Consider the following 17,329-nt stretch of genomic DNA (forward strand, 5'->3'; position numbering starts at 1 on the left):
CGAATAGATTAGCGATCGAGGCTGTGACTTGGCCAGTTTGAGGAAAGATTTCTCCAGCTGTGTCTTCGTTGGCCTTTAGCTTTTTAACATAGCTATCATCAAAAGTCACGTAGTAAGTTTCTTCTATCTTCCTTGAACGCTTGTTTAACACCCTGTATGCTTTGGAAGTAAGAGAATAACCCAGAAATATCCCTTCGTCAGCTTTGACATCAAACTTGTTGCGGTGTTCTTTGGAATTGAAAATGAAGCATCTGGAACCGAACACATGGAAAAACTTCACATTTGGCTTCCTGTTGTTGATGATCTCATAAGGAGTGAGAGTGAAGCGCTTGTTAAGATACGACCTGTTCTGTGTAAAACAAGCAGCAGAAATAGCATCAGCCCAAAAATATAAAGGTAAGGAAGCAAAACTTAGCATTGTTCGAGCAGCTTCACATAAGGATCGGTTTCGTCTTTCAACAATGTCGTTCTGTTGAGGTGTGTAGGGAGCTGAGAAGTTGTGACTGATCCCCTTTTCTTCCAGGAATTCTTCAAATTCTTTATTTTTGAACTCCAACCCATTGTCGCTTCTGATGTTGCGAACGACCTTCTTCAGCTGTACTTCAATCTGATTGATGAACACTTTTAGCTTGTGAGTCGCTTCAGATTTAAGCTTCAGAAAGAACACCCATGTAAAACATGAAAAGTAATCAACAATAACAAGAATATACTTGCTACCACCAATGCTTTCTATAGAAGATGGACCACATAAATCAATATGAAGTAATTCTAGTGGTTCAACGACTTTAGTGTTTATTATAGATGGATGACTTTGACGACTCTACTTCCCCATTTCACATGCAACACACAGATGATCTCTGTCATACTTGAGCAATGGGAGACCCCTCACATGACCTCCAGTGACAAGTTTGTTGATATCTTTGAAGTTGAGATGAGAGAGTCTTCGGTGCCATAGCCAGCTTTCGTCAGATTGTGCTTTGGATAACAGGCAGATGGCTGGGTCTCCTTTGATTGGTTTGAGATTTAGGGGAAACATTTCACCCTTGCGCTCTGATTTGAGAATAACTTTGTTCGTCTTATTCTCAATAATTTTCGAACCTTCATCATCGAATGAGACCTTGAGACCAGTACCTCCAACAAGCTGAGATACACTGATGAGATTGTGTTGTAATCCCTCTACATATGCAACTTTCCTGATTGAGAAATCACCGTTTGTAATCATCCCGTAGCCTTTGATGGTTCCGAAGGAATTGTTCCCAAATTTGACATTTCCACCATTTGAAAGAGATCTGAATTCCCTTAGTTCTTCCTTCCTCCCTGTCATGTGACGCGAGCAACCACTATCAATGTACCATTCTTCGTCATACTGCTCGTCACTGATAACCTGCAAAAATTAAGCAGATTTAGGAACCTAGAGCTTCTTGGGTCCTCGTGAGCTTTTTACGGGAATAGTAAGAGAGATGTCAACAACATATGTTCTTTTTATTAGTGTTGTTTCATCTTTTCTTTTGATGGTGAAAACTTTGATTTTATTTGGATTTAATGGTTTTGGTATTGATTCTGATTCAGTATCTGAAACCTTTTGTTTTCCTTTTTGTTCAACTGATGACTGAGATTTTTGAGAAGAAACAGAGTGGACTTTAGGACGAGAAGAGACAGAGGATTTTGAAGAGTTAGAAGAGTTAGAATGAGATAACTCAGAACGGTATGACTTCTTGATTGAAGATTCTAGGTGACTCTTTTGCTTCTGATTAACGGTAGGACCAACTTTAGAGTTTTGACCTCTTTTAATTCCCGAACCAAACCTGTGCTTTTGGTTGAAATCATTCTCTGAACCGAATCTATACGTTCGGTTATTGTTATGCTCTGAGCCGAACCTCTGCTTTTGGTTGTTGTTTTGCTCATAACCGAGCCTCAGCTTTCGGTTATCATTGTGCCCTGAACCAAACTTCTGCTTTCGGTTGTCATTATGCTCTGAACCGAACCTCTGCTTTCGGTTGTTATTCTGCTCAGAACCGAGACTCTGCGTTCGGTTGTCGTTTCTCTCCATCGATCCAACAGGATTTTTCGCTGGTTTTAAATTCCTGTCTTGATGTGAGAAATAGGAATTTTGCGATTGCCAAAATTGTTTTCTTTCTGAGAGATTTTTCCTGTATCTCTGATTCCTTTCCCGTTTTTGACTTCTCATCTGCTTTGGTTGATGATGGATGTTAGCTTTATGCTTTTGATTTTCATTGGTTGATCCACTCTGAACCGATGTTGTTTTACTTAAAGATGTGACTTCTTTTGCAGGAATTTCTTTCTCTTGAGGGACATCTTTTGTTCCACTGGTACTTGCCACGTTGAAGCAATCAGGTTTATTTAAAGGTTCTGGTACGTATCTGCCTTTACTTTTCCATGAAGTCCTTTCAGACAGACCTACCGTTTCATCAGCATTATCAATGGGAGCCGACCAGAAGAACTCATCACAGCCATCAGCATTGTCTTCGTTCACAATAGCTATTAGTTCAGCAGTCTGATGTTCGGTTACACCTGTGACTTTGTACACCTGATTCGGAGTTGTTCTAACTTTTTGGTAAACAACTGCCTTCTCTACAAGAATCGGGGACTTTCGTTGGGAAAACTGAGCGAATTCCACAGAATTTTCTGAGATGAGATTTTTGTGGTTCTCGGGTTCATTCTTGACAAATTCTGAACAATCAACTGTGTCCTCTACAGAAATTTCACTCATATTATCGTCCTCATTAAGCTCAGATGCATTTTCAACATCAATTTTATTTTCCGAGCTTAAGTTGACATTCAGTGAGTCAAATTTTTGTATGGTTTCGGTTCTTAGCTTCAGTTTATCATTTTCATCCAAAAGATTTTTGAGCATATTCTTGTGGTCCTTGGATTTTATGAAAGATTCAATTTTGTCCAGTCCATACAAATATGTTGGATTAACATCCTCAGACGAAATAATACTCTCACAATTATATGCATCAACATCAATTTCATCTTCCTTAAACTCAAGAAGGGGTAAAATCATGCGATGAATCTTTTGCCCTATTTCACAATTCAAATGCAGCTGAGTAATATTAGTATAAAGACGTTTGGCAATCAGACAAAAAACATTTCGCTGTTTCAAAAGCTTTAAATTGTCTCTTTGTAAATAAATGTTTTCATCTTTTATTTTGATTAACTCCGACTCCTTCAGTTCGATCCACATCCGCCGTTCCTCACTCTTCGAAGACACCCTACTTAATTGATCAGTTAGGTTAGAATTGGTGACCCGAGTTTGAGTTAAACTACTATCTAGATGAGAGATTACTGTATTAACACTTTTTAATTCCTTTTCATATGAGCATTGAGGGACTTTAAATGAGACAAAAACTGATTGTACCTTCTTGATTAGTTCATCAAGTTCGCTGAACTGCTCGCTGAGAGGTTTGGCAGTAAAGCACAGATTCTGTTGTTCTTTGTCATCTTTCCCACCATCAGTGTTGTATCCTCTCATCTGAGAAACGTCGGACACCATCAAGCATCTTCCTCCACTGCTCTCTTCTTTCGCTACATAAGCCTTTCCATGTGAAGGCTTCCTCACTTCATCATCTTCAGAGTCGGTTGACCATACCTCCACGCCACCGAACTCATCATCAGCTACCGAACCCTACACAATTAAAGCATTCATGGAAGGGTTAGCAGTAGATTTCTTCTTCCTTAACTCATCAAGCTTTTTCATCAACACAGCTTCTTCATCATTTTCTTCATCTTTTTCTGCCATCTTTTTGAGGATGCAATCTTTTGCATAGTGGTTCTTTCCTCCACAATAATAGCAGCTCACTCCAGAATCTCCTTCAGCCTTCGGTTCCTTCTTTGATTCTTCAGCTTTCGGTTCATCTTTGACCTTTTCAGTGCTATAGCTTCCTTGCCAGTTTCGGTTCCTATTGGTGGGGAATCTCTTCTTGATGAATCTCTTAGGGTTTGACACCATCATAGCATAGTCTTCAGACGTGAGATCATAATCATCCAAGTTGAGATCTTCGTCCTCTATCATAGCTTTGCTTTTCGACAGGAGGGCTAATGAACCTAGACTTGAAACCACGGTTTTCTCCTGCAGTACGATCTTTTCTTGAGATTTTAGGATGCCCACCAGTTTCGCCAAAGAATAGGATTTGAATTGCTCGTGTGCTTTAACTGTGGACACGATTGCTCTCCACTCAGACCTGAGTCCATTTAAAAATGTAACCTTCTATTCAATAAGCTTCCTTTCGATGTCATGTTTGATCATCTTGCTAAGAAGATGATTGAAGCGATCGAACGTTTGAGTCACCGTTTCTTCTGTTCCTTGCTTGAACTCACCAAACTCGGACAAGAGTAAGGTTTGAATGGAATGTTCAAGATCTTCGTCTGTAGAGTACAATTCACGTAGCCTGTCCCATATCTCTTTAGCAGCCGTGCATGAACTTACCAGCCTAAAAGTATCGGATTGAAGAGAAAATCTAATCAATCTTAGCGCTTTGATATTGCACTGAAATTTAACTTTTTCATCTTGCGCTACATCTTTAACATCTTTCAGAAGATCATTATACTCCTTTTGAGTTTTAATAATCCTTGAAGTTGCTGAATGAGAAAACGGTCCAGAGATAATTGCTTCCCAGATGAGGTATCCATTATCCTCAGATCCTATGAAATAATCTTCAAAGTGATTCGCCCAGACTTCATAATCATGGGTGTACAGGATGGGAATCTTCGTTGTTGATCCAATGTTGTTTGAAATATTGATGGGATTGGAGTGCGACTCGTCCATAATTGATCGAATAACCTGTTCAAAGATCAGACTTTTAATATATCAAATTAGGGCAAAAATAATAAATATTGAGATACGTCAATTAGTAGATGACGGCTCAATAAATATCAATGAATGCGGAATAACCCTAATCGAAGCTTTTTCACAGAAAAGAAGTGTATCGATTACACAGCCTCCTGCTCTGATACCAATTGATGAGTTTAAAACAAACTTAAAGATCGATTAGATCTATGAAACAAGTAGATAAATGACTAGATAAACAATTAAGAACAAGCTAATGGATCAAAAGGTGTCGAATGATTTAACAAACAATCCTCAGAAGAGCTCGATAAAGAACATCAACTGTAGAGGATTTTAGGGTTTACAATAATCAATGAGAGTGACGACCGACTCTATACGCATACATGCATGCATTTATTTATAATAAAACCCTAACCGATTATCTAAGAAAAAGAAGGCTAATCTAGATAAACACGGATTGACAAGCCCAATCCGGTTGTAAAACAAAAGGGCCCAAGACGCAACACACTAATCTTCAACACTATGTTTAGAAGCACTCATAAAATATTGGAAGTCTTATGAGATTCCAATTAATAGCCAAATAATGAAAATTTAGCGAAAATATAAAATTTGAAATAAGTAAAATTTTATTATTTGATGTTGTAAATTATCTCGTTAGAAACTTGTAGGCGAAAACCTTGTTGAAATCCGATTTATAACGAAGACGTTATGACCAACCGAAGATCCACGATAAAACCGACACGATGACGAATGACGTAAAAAGTGAGTTTTTGATAAACTACTTTTTAGCCTTAGTGATCTAAAAGAAAGTCGTAGTATTCATTAAGCCGAGAAATTCGATAAAAAGAACGCCAAAATCTAACTTCGTATGAGGAAGTTATGATTTTTCGAAGTTTCAACTTAGCAGTAGACAACTAAAAACTCGAATTTTAGATCAAGCGATATTTGACCGATACAACGGTAAAAAGTCTGACGAAAATGGATGTCGGATGAAGAAGTTATGAATTTTTAACGGATTTTCCTGTCCCGGTCTGTTAAAAATAATAATATTAAAAACGAAAGTCAAAATTAGCCGACGAGGTCTAAACGAAAGTTGTAGAGCATAATTTTAGCTACTCGTGCATCTAAAGAACGTCAAAAACGGAGCTCGTATGCGAAAGTTATGGATTTCAGAAGTTCGGGGCTTAATTTCCGAGAAATCTCGCATGAATAGTACCGGCCACGTCACCTCGCACGAAGCAGGTGCGTCACCGGAGTCGTGGCCTCTCCTTGCAACGCCACGTATGTGAGCCGGAGACGTATCCTCCTTGCGTGCCCTTCACTGCTGCTGCCACAGGAGACCCTTGTTGCCGCCACATCCCTCGCACGAGGAAGCTACGTCACTGAGACGTGGCCCAGTACGAGACCGCCACCTGCCTTTCCCGTGTCGACCTGCGAAGTGAGCCACCTGGAGGCTCGCATGCGAGCCACGTGCTTGCTTCTGATTGCTCTGGATCCGAGCCTCTCACCTATAGATAGGAGGCCTACGAGCCTTCTTGGGTAATTTTGAGAAATTGCCATTTTTGGCCCCTTTTTCCATATTTTCTTCATTTTGACTTTCCCTAAAGTCCCGGTATCAATTTTAGCTCCCGAAACACGTCCCGAGACCCCCGAGAAGCCCGAAAATTTTATCTTTTCGGTTTTGAAGCCAAAACTTCGCAGAGCCCGGTTTTCAATTAAGCTCCCGGTTTTCAACATAGAAAGTCATATTTAAAGCCGAAATGATGTTCAAATTACTATTTTAACCCCCGGTTAATTTAAGGTGAGTTCAATATATAGGAACATTTGTATGTTATGTGTTATATGTGCTATGTGCTTCTCAGTGTTATTATTCAGAGTTATTTTCCTGTGTTATTTTATTCGCTATGTTTATAGCAAATATAATACCTTTGACCATGTGATCAGTGAAAAGACTTAGATTCACATTGGTACTGGTACGTAGCCTCTGGCCATGTAGAGCATGTCTCCGTAAGAGAATGACTTCTATTATATGGCATTGGCAGAAAGTTAGATAGGAATGGTATGTAGCCTCCGACCATGTAGAGCATGATTCCGTAAGGGAATTGAACTCTATTCTATGGTATTGGCAAATTGTTAAACAGGGCGTGAAAACCTGAAATCTACCGAAATGCTAAATAGGGCGTGAAAACCTGAAATCTATCATATTGATAATCAGAAATTATATGTCTTCTGTGCCATTTGGGCCAAAGCTTTATTGATGCATATCAAGTATTGAAATCGTTATGTCTCATTGATCGTAAATATTTGAATCAAATCTTGAGTTGATATTGAAAGCCTGACATATAATACGCATATGCTATTGTTGTTATTGTTTCCTTTTTGCTTCTGTCATATTGGTATATATAAGGCATGAGATTATATTGTATCTATTTATTGAATTCACTAAGCGTTATCGCTTATTCCTCTCAATATTTAACAATTGCAGGTGATGAGTATCCAATATAGTTTTGTACTGCTGAAAGATTTAGAATAGTTAATACTATTTATCTGTATTTTTAAAGTTCATGTATGTATATGAATAGTAGATTCCTGGGTAGACATGAAATGTAATAAATCTTAGTCGGTTTGTATCCAATCCTTTGTAATCATTTTATCATTATAAAATATTGTTTTATAAATATGTATGTAGCATGTTTTGAGGAAGTAACTTAAGAATAATGTTGTGACGTATGAATGTTTGGGTTTTCAAAAATACAAAAGTTAGAGTCTTTCAATCATGGTATCAGAGCAATGGTTTAAGTGAAGTAAATATCATGGATTGGTATTTAGACTTAAACTATTGGAAGCTCAATATATGAGATGATTCATAATAAGTATATTGATACAAACCATAGGAAATATTTAAGTGGGGGATTGTGTAGTGATAAACCCTAGTATTCTAAGATATTAAGTTACTTCATAATTTTAAGAAAATTAGTTTAAGTGAACTAGAAATTTTAAGAATTTCTAAACTTAAACAAGAATTATTAAGTAAAGATGATACGATATATTTTAGGTAGAATACCTAATGGAGGCAAGCACTAGAATATTAAGAGGAGATATGCCTTATATTCTATTATGTGCTAAATGATAAATGAATATATAGAGAGGATATATGCCTTATATTCTATTATGTGTTATTATTTGAGAAAGCTTAAGGTCTGTTGCCGACCTTGGTTTAGAAAATTTTAAGAATTTTCATAAGAGAATTTTTCGAAGTGATAAAGAGACTTATGATAGTTGATATTGATAAGTTTATAAATAAACGATCACGAGAAATAGTAAAATAATAAATATGAATTGTTATCATAATAAATGTATAAATACCAATGGAGTGGTAATATACATTTAAAGTATGTTTGATATATAATAACATCTTTGGAAGAAAGATGTGCATTTGAAACACGTTTGGGCAAGATAAATGTGTTGGTACAAATCCACGAAGTTGTTCTACCACTGTTCAGATTGAAGCAATGATTGTTTAGAGAGTCAGAAGAACCGAAGATGGCAATCAATACTTCGATAGTATCTCAATTGATGTGGTACAAGATTAGAAGAATTAAATGAAGATCAAAAGAAAGGCTAATGAAGTTTTCAGACTCAATAGGCCAAGACTTTGTGATGTAGTATGTAGTTCGAGTAGTAACCCTATAAAATATGTTCAGACTTAGTATTTAATAATACTAAGTGATGATTGAATTCTATCCCATCCTTATAGAAGTTTCATTATGTGTTAAGCCAACTTTAACATACAAGATTAGGATGGTGAATTGAGTCATTTAGTGGTAAATGATTAAGAACTTACTTGTTTAAGTAAGGTAGAATGCTTAATTGAAGAAGAAATACACCCATAGTATCGTATGAGAAGAGATGTTGTAGTCAAGAATGACAAAGAACCAAGTTGAAGCTAGTAGAGCTTGCTGAGATTCAGCTAAGATGCAGATAGACTCCTATGAAGCAGACTTAGACTTACATAGAAACAAGAATAACGATGTCAAGGAAGAATAATGAAATGAATAAATGTGCATGATGGATTGCATGAGTAAGAAGATGATGCATGTAGTAGAAGACTGTTTGTCTCCATGCTGCTAAAGTAAATTTTTGAATAGTGTGTCTTATAGAGTAGACACTACTCGAGAAAGAATTTATATGAAGAAATAGAAGTAAAATTTCTATCGACCTATGGAAAAGTATTAGGATATATTAAATCGAGCATATGCATGAGAAGAATCCTAAAAAGCGAGTATAGGTAATCCAATATATGTTTGATAGAAACGTGAAAACCCTAGTTGAGTCTAGGAGAAATTCTTGTATGTATTTGTTTGAACACATTCATGTGTAATAAGTTGATTTGTGAAAACTTTTGAATGGTGACTTGGGAACTGCGAGACTATACTTGGGACGAGTATGAGTAGGTGTGAATAGTAGTAGAGGCCTATACTACTGGAAGCACATGACTCACACTTAGATCAGGAAAAGTCACAAGGTTACCAAGAAGCTAGTAAATGATTCTGTTTTATTCATATATGTCATTACCTTTGATTTAGTAACAACTATGAAGACAAGTATTGCTGAACCCTTAAAGAATGAAGTCCGATTAGTACAAATCCGTGAAAGAAGTTAATTCGTTCACAGAACCATGTCTTATATAGTGACAAAACTTCAGTAGGAATACTGAAGAAGTAAATGGCCGAGATAGTCGATAGAAATATAACAATCTTCATTAAAGAATTGAGAAATCATTAACCAGATATGTGACTTGCTATGTGGTGTTACTGGCCACAAGAAATGTATCCGCTCTACTCTTACTAGTCAAATGGCGGGGAGTCAAGTTGCCATTCAACAATCAAAGAGTACTCCAACTAAAAAGGAGGAGGTGTCAAAAGCTAAAAGATGTGTATATCCGAAAGAATGAATTAGAGATAAGTAATGCTATTCTTTCTATTCTTAAACATCCATGTGTTGATCAAACTCTTTTTGTTTTCACTATTCTATCAGCTCGATTTATTTGATCTGATTCTAATACAAGAGTTTGGATCGTTATGTGTCTTATGTGAGATAAAATCAAAGGTCATTAGAATATGACCATTCGAGTAGTTGTTATAGAAAAAGTAAAGACCTTATCTTGGGTTTAGTTTATAAACCAAAAAGGAGTAGGAGTCTGCAATGAGAATTGAGTTTTAACTCTAAAGATTAGGATCGAACGTTCAATAAAGAATGAAGAGCAGGTGAAAATTTGAACACCGCCAGTAACTAGGAAGTTTGAAGAATTTGACAATCGTTTGGCAAACTAAAAGTTAAATATCATACATTTTAGATTACCACGGAGGAAGTAAGATAGGACTCAGATGTTGTGACTAGTAGTTTTCTCGTAAACTTTAGATCTTTTCACATCATATTTGATTATGATGCCTCACATTCTTTTGTGCCTTATAAATTCGCACATTCTTTTCAAATTGGTTGTTACGCAATTGTCCAATCATTTCATATAGATAACATAGGAAATATATCATTACTTGTTGATAAATCCTATAGAGTTAGTGTTATAGGAATTGAAAGTTATAATCTTCCTGCTAACCTAATTCCTATCTTTGATATTATTCTCGACATGGATTGGTTGTTAAAGAACCACACAGAACTCTTATGCTACAAAGAGATGATATGCATCCCTATCGAAAGGGAAGATTCTATTTATGTCTACGTTGAAAATAATAAATTTCTTAACAAAAACTCATAAATTATGTCGAAGGGATATTCTACTTATCCGGGTTATACAGTTAATACCTTGAAAAAGGAGAAGAAAACTGTGAATGATAACCTTTGGATAATTATCGCCCGGTTGATGAAGAGTGCAAATATTCTCACCACACGTGAAACGACTCCATTGGAGAAATACGCGTAAGTTACTTAGACGAAATTGTGGCAACTCATAGTGCGCCACTAGATATTATTTCCGACTGTGATACTCGTTTCACTCTTCACATTTGGGCGAGAATGAAGCATGAATTAGGATCTCGAGTTGCTCTTAGTACAACCTATCATCCTCAGACAAATGGTCAGAAGAAGAGAGCAATCCAAACAATAGAAAATATACTGAAAGTATATAAAGTGTTGTACGAGCGTAAATGTCATACTTAAATATGTTGGCGTGACGTAAGACGGAAGATCTTTGGAGGATCTGAAATGATTCAAGACATCACTGACAAGATACAAAATTTCTAAGAAAGAATGAAAGTAGCCCAGGAGCGTTTCATGTGAGCTATCTGTGTAAGGGTTAAGCATATATGATGAAATGGTTCTATTATCCGAGGTGAAACTGGATAATAAGTTAATTAGAAGAGATCGTAAATGAAAGAACGACTAATCTACGCAGTAAAGAAGTTGAATTGGTGCTTGTCAAGTGGAAATACCATCGAGGCCCAAACTACACTTGGGAGAATAAGAATGAGATAAAAGCAAAATATCCCCATTTAGTTTAATCGATGTGATTTCGGGGACGAAATCCTCAAAAGGAGGAGGTATTTGTAACATACATGTTCTGAAATTGTCTATCGTTATTATTAAAAGTGAATAAAATTGAGTGTTGAGTTCTAACAACTACTTTTTACTAGCAATGAAGTAAAACTATGTTTAGAATCACTCAAAAAATATTGGAAGTCTTATGAAATTCCAATTAATAGCCAAATAATGAAAATTTAGCGAAAATATAAAATTTGAAATAAGTAAAATTGTATTATTTGATGTTGTAAATCATCTCATTAGAAACTTGTAGGCGAAAACCTCGTCGAAATCCGAGTTATAACGAAGAAGTTATGACCAACCGATGATCCGCGATAAAACCGACACGACGCCGAATGACGTAAAAAGTGAGTTTTTGATAAACTACTTTTTAGCCTTAGTGATCTAAAATAAAGTCGTAGTATTCGTTAAACCGAGAAATTCGATAAAAAGAACGCCAAAATCTGACTTCGTATGAGGAAGTTATGATTTTTCGAAGTTTCAACTTAGCGGTAGACAGCTAAAAATTCGAATTTTAGATCAAGCGATATTTGACCGATACATCCTAAACGAGAATCGAAGGACTCGTCATTTGTAGTAAAATGGTAAAAAGTATGACGAAAACGAATGTCGGATGAAGAAGTTATGATTTTTAACGGATTTTCCTGTCATGATCTGTTAAAAATAATAATATTAAAAACAAAAATCAAAATTAGCCGACGAAGTCTAAAAGAAAGTTGTAGAGCATAATTTTATCTACGCGTGCATCTAAAGAACGTCAAAAAAAGAGCTCGTATGTGAAAGTTATGGATTTTAGAAGTTCGGGGCTTAATTTCCGAGAAGTCTCGCATGAATAGTACCGGCCACGTCACCTCGCACGAAGCAGGTGCGTCACCGGAGTCATGGCCTCGCCTCGCAACACCACGTATGTGAGCCGTAGACGCGTCCTCCTTGCATGCCCTTCACTGCTGCTGCCACCGGAGACCCTCGTTGCTGCCACGTCCCTCGCACGAGGAAGCTACGTCACCGAGACGTGGCCCAGTCCGAGACCGCCACCTGCCCTTCCCGTGTCGACCTGCGAAGCGAGCCACCTGGAGGCTCACATGCGAGCCACGTTCTTGCTTCTGATTGCTCTGGATCCGAGCCTCTTGCCTATAAATAGGAGGCCTACGAGCCTTCTCGAGTAATTTTGAGAAATTGCCATTTTTGGCCCCTTTTTCCATATTTTCTTCATTTTGACTTTCCCCAAAGCCCCAGTATCAATTTTAGCTCCCGAAACACACCCCGAGACCCCCGAGAAGCCCGAAAATTTTATCTTTTCGGTTTTGAAGCCATAACTTCGCAGAGCCCGGTTTTCAATTAAGCTCCCGGTTTTCAGCATAGAAAGTCATATTTAAAGCTGAAATGATGTTCAAATTACTATTTTAACCCCCGGTTAAATTAAGGCGAGTTCAATATATAGGAACAATTGTATGGTATGTGTTATATGTGCTATGTGCTTCTCAGTGTTATTATTCAGAGTTATTTTGCTGTGTTATTTTATTCGCTATGTTTATAGAAAATATAATACATGTGACCATGTGATCAGTGAAAAGACTTAGATTCACATTGGTACTGGTACGTAGCCTCTTGCCGCGTAGAGCATGTCTCCGTAAGAGAATGACTTCTATTCTATGACATTGGCAGAAAGTTAGATAGGAATGGTATGTAGCCTCCGACCATGTAGAGCATGACTCCGTAAGGGAATTGAACTCTATTCTATGGTATTGGCAAATTGTTAAACAGGGCGTGAAAACCTGAAATCTACCGAAATGCTAAACAGGGCATGAAAACCTGAAATCTATCAAACTGATAATCAGAAATTATATGTCTTCTGTGCCATTTGGGCCAAAGCTTTATTGATGCATATCAAGTTTTGAAATCGTTATGTCTCATTGATCGTAAATCTTTGAAACAAATCTTGAGTTGATATTGAAAGCCTGACATATGATACGCATATGCTATTGTTGTTATTGTTCCATTTTGCTTCTGTCATATTGGTATATATAAGGCAAAAGATTATATTGTATCTGTTTATTGAATTCACTAAGCGTTATCGCTCATTCCTTTCAATATTTAACAATTGCAGGTGATGAGTATCCAATATATTTTCATATTGCTGAAGGATTTAGAATAGTTAATACTATTTCTTTGTATTTTTAAAGTTCATGTATGTATATGAATAGTAGATTCCTGGGTAAACATGAAATGTAATAAAACTTAGTCAGTTTGTATCCAATCGTTTTTAATCATTTTATCAATATAAAATATTGTTTTATAAATATGCATGTAGCATGTTTTGAGGAAGTAACTTAAGAATAATGTTGTGAAGTATGAGAGTTTGGGTCTTTCAAAAATACGAAAGTTGGGGTCCTTCACTTGGATACCATTGGAGGGCATTCCGAATTCGACTCACGAGTAGGCACAGAGGTTTAACCCATACGTGAGACCTTATTACTACGCTAGGATTTAGCTCTAGATTGTTTCCCACCTTGAACTTAAAACTTTACATAGGATATCCCTTTGACCTCTATAAAAGGTTGTGAAACTCATTGACACCATAAAATGTTTTACAAACAAGTTTTTTATTGTCCTTTATCTTGGGGAAAAAAGGACATCGGTACTTGCCTTATACTCGTTTTTTTTATTATCCTTTATCTTGGGGAAAAAAGACATCGGTACTTGCCTTATACTCGCCGTGTACTCGCCTTAGTATTTAGGTATGATCAGCTACACTAATCTACCTATTCCTTACTTCTTAATCTTCCATCAAAAAGTTATTTCGTTTCATCGGTTTTATTTATCATCGATAAAATACTTTATAACCACTTCATACAACTTACTAGACCTTTCCTAACAATTTAAGCCATATTCTCGCTAAAAATCTTTTGACAACTTGCTTTAAGTTAACACTTTTCTTCAAAACTCAATTTAACCAATATCGGTTTTAACCTTGCTATTTCAATTTCATTTCAAATCCATTTCAATGGATAGACGTGCTTTTAAGGGCTTATAAACCATTTTAAACCTTGCTTACCCTTTTTGCACGTTTTCAAAAAACTTAGAAACATTTTCTTTTATAAAAATGTTTAGACTCTATGCTATAAAACTTAAACATATGACATTGAAGTTCATATTACTTGTAAAAGCTTCACTGGGTCTTTCAAACCACTTTTGTTTTGGTTGACCACTTTCTCATTTAGGCATTATACTTTACTTAAATGTGTTTTCTTGAAACCCAACATGATATTTTTACAACTTTCTACTCTAAACGTGTTTACAAGACATCACTAATGCCTACATTTCAAAACGCACCTTATTTGTATATTTTATTACAAACTAGTTATATAATTTATAAAGTTTCTAGATTTTATCGCATCGTAAACCATAGTGTTTACTTTTAAATTTCCAGTGATACACTCTCAACAATGTATGATTACTCTTCTAAATATATTGATTCTTTACCTTATCAATTTTAACCATTGTTGGACTCCAGTCTAAAAGATCTAAACTGTCAGATTTTCAGTTACCAGTTGTAGTGCTTCTTCTTTTTCACAAATGGAGTTTAACTTAATAGATCACTCATGATTTTTAGCAAACACTTTAAAACGTCCACTTGTCTATTTAATCATCAACATACATCAAAGATAGAAGATTGAAATATATCTCGACCTGGTTTTAAATCTACCTATATGTATTGTTCTTAAAATTTTAACAATAGCAATCACTGCTGCTACCTTCCTTTTCTTTCCCCCGAACTTGATTTTTGCTCTCCCTCTGAAATGAGATCAATGCGGACTTAACACTTTATGCGGTTGGTGCTTCAACAAACTATAGCCTTATCTTAAGTTATAAAATATCTAACTAGATATTCTTTTTTGTCTAGGTTGCCATGTTCGGATCATGATTCGATGAACCAAATTTCCCAATGATTCCATGAATCAAATTTCCCATAACCTAGACTGTAGAACTCGAATTAGGGAAACACTAATTTGATTATAGTTAAAGAATTTGGGATCTTCCTTGAGGAATTAACCCAAAAAATCAAAGAGCTCTTCAAGTCACCATCTCTCCAAGTATACAATTGTATTCGACTGAGTTCTAATAGAATGCGTCACGAATTGAATTTTGGGACGAAATTCCTTCAACCGGGAGAGACTATGATAACCGTCAAAATTTGTGTCAATTCTAGAATTGATAAACTTAGTTGAACATGTAGGCATGACACATACTAGACTTGGTAACTAGAATCTAAGTTATAACCTACTAGAAACTTGGAAAGAAGTAGAATCGAACGATAGTGTACTTGGATTTCACATTGGTACGTGAATTCTACAACTACTTAACTATAATAACTATCCATATTCGGGTCATTCCTTGACTTAAACACCTTTTCATGAATCACATACACACATCATGCATTTGACCTAGTAGTAGATATTAGGCCCGAGTCTCGTTGGAACTTAAGTTAAAGTTGAAAGCTAGGACTAGTATAATTGATTCCTCAATTTCACTTGAATCTTGAAACCACTACATAGAATGCCAATAAACCGATAAAATAAGTTACAAACTTTATATATATATATATATATATATATATATATATATATATATATATATATATATATATATATATATATATATATATATAAGAGTTATAATACCATAATATAAATTGAAGTCTCAAAGATTCTATTGATTCTGATATACAAAGATTTACAAACTCTCAAAAACCCTAAATGCCCTAATAACCTAAATTTATGAAATTTAACCTTAGAAATTCTATAAAAATAGTTATGAACCTTGTAATATGATCTTATAATAATTAAAATTATGAAAATGCATTCAAGGAAAATAAAATTTAACTCATTAACATTTACCCTTAATTTATAAATCAAAAATCAGGGTTTTATGAATAAAAATTTGATTTTAGTGCACATTTTATATAAAAATTGAGATATTTTATAAAAGAATTTAAATTTTATAAAATAAAATGAATGAGAAAGGTGTATTACACCTCAAAAATCTCCCTCCCCCTCCTCATTTCACTCTTATTTTCCAACACACACACACATCTCTTCTTTCTCTCTCTAAAAACTTCTCTCGAAAACTGACCAACATAGATGCAGAATCTATGGGAGAGATATTTTCAGTTGATTATTAATGAGTCAAAATGCATCTCAGTATTTTGGTGGACAATTTTTGTGGAGTATAACCCCAAATAGATGACGAGAGAGATGAGCTATCCAGAGAGATAGAATCCCTCTTTTCTCTCTTTTCTTCTCTCTAAAACCCCCATTCCTTCTCTTCCTCTTACCCATGAAAATTTCCAGAAAAAACCACCATTTTGTATAAAAATATCCATCATCCATAAGGGCTCATCAAGGTAAAAGCACCTAACTAAATCATGCATGCAAGTTTTTACTATTTTCTTATGATTTTATGTGTATATTACTTCAAAAACCAATTTCTACTTCTTCATCTTCTTCAAATTTGTTTCATATTTGTTAAAATGGGTCTTATAACATCAGGGATCTGTTTTAACACCATGCATGTAGAAAAACATGGTTTCATGTTCATAATCTTATCACAAAAATAGGTTTTCAGGTTAAGAACATAAAACTCATTTTTAAGAGTTCTTGAGAAATAAGATTTTTTTTATTTTAATGCATGTATGTAAATTATGATTTTTAAATATATTTGATCTCTGGAAGCATGACCATAACATGCATGGATCATGATTTCATAAAATATTTCAAAAGATTTACTCAAAGAAATGATGGAAACTCACTTTTCTAACCAATCATCATGCATGTAATCTGCCAGATTTCTTTACCTGAATTTAAACTGCCATATCTCACTCATTTCTCAACAAAATTTAAGATTATTTTCTGAAATATAATATTGTGTGTTATCTTTCAAACCTATCTGACCTCACTGGAA

Source organism: Lactuca saligna, chromosome 4 (genome assembly GCF_052625555.1).
Source record: "Lactuca saligna cultivar CGN05327 chromosome 4, ASM5262555v1, whole genome shotgun sequence".
NCBI classification, from domain to species: domain Eukaryota; kingdom Viridiplantae; phylum Streptophyta; class Magnoliopsida; order Asterales; family Asteraceae; genus Lactuca; species Lactuca saligna.